Source organism: Oryctolagus cuniculus, chromosome 11, assembly GCF_051225735.1.
Source record: "Oryctolagus cuniculus isolate XC-2025 breed Fujian yellow rabbit chromosome 11, ASM5122573v1, whole genome shotgun sequence".
NCBI lineage: Eukaryota > Metazoa > Chordata > Mammalia > Lagomorpha > Leporidae > Oryctolagus > Oryctolagus cuniculus.
The window spans coordinates 30094716-30099918 of NC_142877.1; the positions used below are offsets into that span (position 1 = coordinate 30094716).

General features: G+C 52.2%; 1 pseudogene; it reads right to left on the bottom strand.

Annotated features, from left to right (window-relative positions):
- Nucleotides 1-362: 362 nt before the first annotated feature.
- Nucleotides 363-1348, bottom strand: LOC100357820 (three-prime repair exonuclease 1-like; annotated as a pseudogene).
- Between the last annotated feature and the right edge of the window lie 3855 nt (nucleotides 1349-5203).

Below are 5203 nucleotides of genomic sequence, written 5' to 3' on the forward strand. Positions count from 1 at the left end.
AGCATAAGAGAGAGAGAGAGAGAGAGACCTCCCATCCACTGGTCCATTCCCCAAATGCCTGCAACAGCCAAGGCTGGGCCAAGCTTAAGTCAGGAGCCAGGAGCTCCATCTGGGTTTCTCACATAGGTGCAGGGGCACAAGCACTTGGGTCATCATTCACTAGCTTCCCAAGCATATTAGCTGGATTGGAAGCAGAGTAGCCAGGACTTGAACTGGCACTCTGCTATGGGGATGTGGTACGCCAGAATGGCAAGCAGTGAGTTAACCCACCGTGTCCCATGCTGACACCCTCCTATGTGATTTGTGAATGGAACTGCATTTGTAGATAGACTTATATTTCTTTCCTTTTTTTTTTTTTTTCAGTGGTGGGATGGAGTGGTCTTTATTGGGTTTTCCTTGGCCTACTGCCCTGGTGTGGCCAGGGATAGTCCATACAGTGTGGCTACTGCCAAGGTCAAGAAAGCCAGCAGGCCCAGTGGGGCCAGCAGCTCCCCCCTGGGCAGGGCTCCAGGGTCCTTCGTCGTGGGAAGTGTCTTGGGTCTCCGGCTCTTCCCCTGGCTTGGACTGGCATTCTTGGCACTGCCTACGGGTGGGGTGGTTACCAAAGCAGATGGTCTTGGGCTGGTCCCAGTAGTGGCAGTGGCCCCATACATGGGCTTGATGGCACTGAAGGGGGTGGCGTGAGCATCTACCCAGTGCAGCAGGGCCTATGGCCTCCACTGACAGATGCTGAGCAGGGCGAGGACGTCACCCTCAGCCGTGTGAGATTCCGGCGGCGCCTGCCCATACAGGCGGGTGTAGATGCTGCCCAGGCTGTAGCTCTTCCGTGGGCTGTGCTCCAAGGGGCTACTGCCTTGCTCCAGGGCCTTGAGCGCAGCCATGCTGTCCACACAGAAGGCACTGTCCAGAACACTGGAGAGGCCCAGCGTAGCCAGCTCTGCCTGGAGCAGGGGAAAGTCGTAGCGGTCACCGTTGTGTGTCATGAGGCACCAGGGCACTGGCTGGCACTGCAAGAAGGCTAGGAGTAGGGTGACCAGGTTGTCGTCAAAGCGTTGACGCCTGTGTGCTACCAGTGCAGCGGGGCTCAGACCTGTGGTCTTGCTGGCTGCAGGGCCACAGGCCGTTCCTCGAGCTACACACAGGAGAGCTTGTCCACCACACGAGGGGGCTGGGGCACTGCGGCAGGCGGCCCCTCAGAGGGAGGGGCGCTCTCCAGGGCACATCTGTGAACCGCCAGCAGGCACAGCTCCGTGATCTTGGGCTGGGAGAAGGGCAGTCCGGTGGCCTCCAGGTCCAAGAATATAAGGGCCTGCATAGGCCCCGGCGCTGGTGCCTGCGAGCTCATCGTGGGGTACCTGCTGTGGAGCATGTGGCAGGGGGTGAGTGCCTGCTAGAAAGATCTAAAGTGGGCAGAGAGCTGGGCAACACACCTCAGGCCTCCCCTGCGGCATCATGCAAGGTCCCTGAGCTCCAGCGCCCACTTTCCAGGCAGGAGGCAGGAGGCTGGAGGGTACAGTGGTTTCCTTACTGGGATGAGCACCCTGTCCCTTTGGACTTTGGGCCCCCCCAACCCCCAAGTGCCTACCTAGTCTGAGAGAGGGTCGCCCATGGCTTTCCTTCCCTTCCCTTGGGGCCCACACTTACCAAGGCAGCAGCAGCAGCTGGGCACTCACCAGGTCTGGGCTGATGCTCCAGCAGTGGTGGGAAGTGAAACTCAATGCCTGACCCGCCCACAGCCCATGCCAGCAAGGCCCGCCCTGCTCGGCAGCCTGCCGGGCCTCTCCTGGCCCTCTCCTGCCAAGATCCATCTCTCCCCAGGCACCCCAAGGGCCTTCCGCAGGGCCTGTGGGCTGGCACTAGTGCACCAGGATCCTCACCCCAGCCGGAGTCCACCGGGAGGATAAGGGCAGCGGCAGCCAGGCTGGCTCCAGGTCTTACCCGCCGCCGCAGCCCCTGTCCCGGCCCCTTGCTGCCTATCCCTCAGCGTTGCCTTCCCAGGCCTTCGTGATGTAGACCTGAGCTAAGGGCACCCCCTTCCCCTTGCCACACAATGGTTTCTTCCCCTGGCCTCAGCCTAAAGCAATGACCAGACTTATATTTCTTTACAATATTGAGAGTTCTAGTTAATGATCTTTTAAAGCATGCCAGTAAGTTGTTGTGATTTTCTTCAACTATATTCAGTAACGTCCTATTAATTTGATCTCCAAGCAATTTGTTTTATAGCTGTTGTGAATGAGACTCTTATTTTATTATGCTTTAGTAAACATAAAGATAAATGTTTATCCATTTCTAAATGTTATTTTGTAGAAGTGCTCTTGGGGCCAGTGTTGCAATGCCGGTGTGGGGAGCAATCCGGACTGGACTGAGTTACTGGAATTAAGACTTATTCTATGCATCTGCTCTCCCACAATATGGCGCTGGGAGAGAAGTAAACAGCTTCCGCACAGCTGCCTCCAGTTCAGCTAATAAACTGTAGGACTTGCTCCTGATTGGAGAGCAGCGTACTCGGCGTGTGGGCAGCCGAGTTAGGATTGGCGGAGGAGGACTATAAAGGAGGAGAGAGACGGCATGCACCGGGAACATCTATGGGGAACATCTAAGGGAACCCGTGCAGCCCCCGAGAGAACCGGCCGGCGGTGTGCCGCTCCCCTGTGGAAGTGGGGAATGTGGCCAGGGGGAACTGCCCTTCCACGGAGGTGGAAGGGATAGTAGCCAACCCGGGAAGAACCAGCAGCAAACCCGGGGAGGGCCGAGCAGACGAAAGAACAGCGCAGGGTCCTGTGTCGTTCCTCCGCGAAGAGGGGGAGCGACATAATGGTGCCGTGACTCGGATATGAAGCCTACGCAGGGTTTAGTGTCGTTCCCCCATGAAGACGGGGAGCGACAGCCGGCATCCCATATGGGCGCTGGTTTGACTCCCAGCTGCTCCACTTCTGATCCAGCTCCCTGCTATTGCACCTGGGTCAGAAACAGAAGATGGTCCAAGTACTAGGGCTCCTGCCACCTACATGGGAGACCCGGATGGAGTTCCAGGCTCCCAGCTTTGGCTTGGCCCAGCCCTGGCCATTGAGATTTGGGGAGTGAACCAGGGTGGAAGATCTTCGACTCCCTCTCTCTGAAACTGCCTTTCAAGAAAATGTATCTTTTTAAAAAAGTAATCTTAATTTTGATAATCTTTGAAATCACCCATCCTACTAAATCTCTTATTAGTGCCAATAGCTTTAAAAAATATCTTGGTTTTTATAGTTGCAATCAATTTATTTGCAAATTATGATTACTTTTTTTGGTAACAAATTTTATACTTTTTACTTATGCAGCAACAGTGAAACCTGCTATGTTAACTGATGCAATTCTCATTTCCACTTTTTTCTGTGACCCCACGACTGCTTCTCTCCAGGCTGGCCGCAGCTGGGATGCTCTCTGTCTGCTTAGGGAAGGAATGACACAGCAGAACACAAGAGAAGGACGTCAAGGTCTTGAGAACGTTCCGTGTCTAGTCTTCATCAGATTCAGAACAGCAGATCAGGAAGCAACTGAGCCTCTATACAAGGTACTCAGTGTGGCCCCGGCCCACAGCTGGTCCATGGCACTGGTCCATGATGGATTAAGTAAAGATATCAAGGACACACACCTGGAGCTTTTACAGCAAGGTAATATTGCCACAATATTCAAGTGAATGGCTGGTGGACCCATCTAACTGAACAGTGTATAGACCCTAATTAATAATCCACAGCATTAGAAGTAAAACAAGAACTCTTTACTTAACACAGAATTATTCTTAGGTGTTTAAATCCGATTGAAAATTGATCCCTGTTAAAAATCAGGGTGGGAATAAGAGAGGGAGGAGGTGTACAGTTTGGCACATGTTCCCTTGGACTTACCCCTAAGGGTAAAGCTAGAAACATGCCATGGGACTCCATATCCCATTAAGTTGGCAGGTACCAATGCCATCTTACTAGTTAAAGTGATCAGTTTAAGTACATAACTGATATTAAAGATAGGATTAAGTGTCAAAGGAATCACATAAATAAGACAAAGTGTCTGCTAACAATAATATAATTAAAAAGGAGAATATGATCCAACATGAGAAACAAGATACACAGCAGACTCATAGAATGACAAATGCCCTACACAGCACTCTGGCCTCAGAATCAGCCCTTAAGGCATTCAGAGCCTTAAGTCCATGAGAGCATTTCAGGCATGGAAAGCCAAGACATTGTGGCAAAAAATGATCTACATGAAAGATCTCTGTGAGTGAGATCTCAGTGGAAGGAAGGGGCCATCAAAGAAGGAGGTATGAGAATTAACGGTAAAACTAGTCTTCAAACAGTACTTTATACTTTGTGTGACTGCAGGTGCAAACTGTTGAAATCTTAGTTTAGAGTCGATCTTCTGTATATAAAGATAATTCAAAATGAATCTTTTTTATTTTATTTATTTATTTTTTGACAGGCAGAGTGGACAGTGAGAGAGAGAGACAGAGAGAAAGGTCTTCCTTTTTCTGTTGGTTCACCCCCCAGTGGCCACTGTGGCCAGTGCACCGTGCTAATCCGAAGCCAGGAGCCAGGTGCCTCTCCTGGTCTCCTATGTGGGTGCAGGACCCAAGAACTTGGGCCATCCTCCACTGCACTCCCAGGCCACAGCAAAGAGCTGGACTGGAAGAGGGGCAACCGGGACAGAATCCAGTGCCCCGACCGGGACTAGAACCCTGGGGTGCGGCGCCGCGGGCGGAGGATTAGCCTATTGAGCTGCGGTGCTGACCTAAAAACGAATCTTAATGAAGAATGGGATGCGAGAGGGAGTAGGAGGTGGGATGGTTTTGGGGTGGAAGGGCGGGTATGGGGGGAAGAACTGTTATAATTAAAAGTTGTATTTATGAAATTTATATTTATCAAATAAAAATTTTCTATAAAAAAAAGAAGTAAAACAAGACTGGCTGCTAAATGCTTCTTTAGACTAGAACTGTCTAGATTTAGAGAAAAGAGGAGAGTTAGAAGCAAGTGAGTTGGGCCGGCGCCGCGGCTTGCTAGGCTAATCCTCCGCCTAGCGGCGCCGGCACACCGGGTTCTAGTCCCGGTCGGGGCGCCGGATTCGGTCCCAGTTGCCCCTCTTCCAGGCCAGCCCTCTGCTGTGGCCAGGGAGTGCAGTGGAGGATGGTCCAGGTGCTTGGGCCCTGCACCCCAAGGGAGACCAGGAGAAGCAC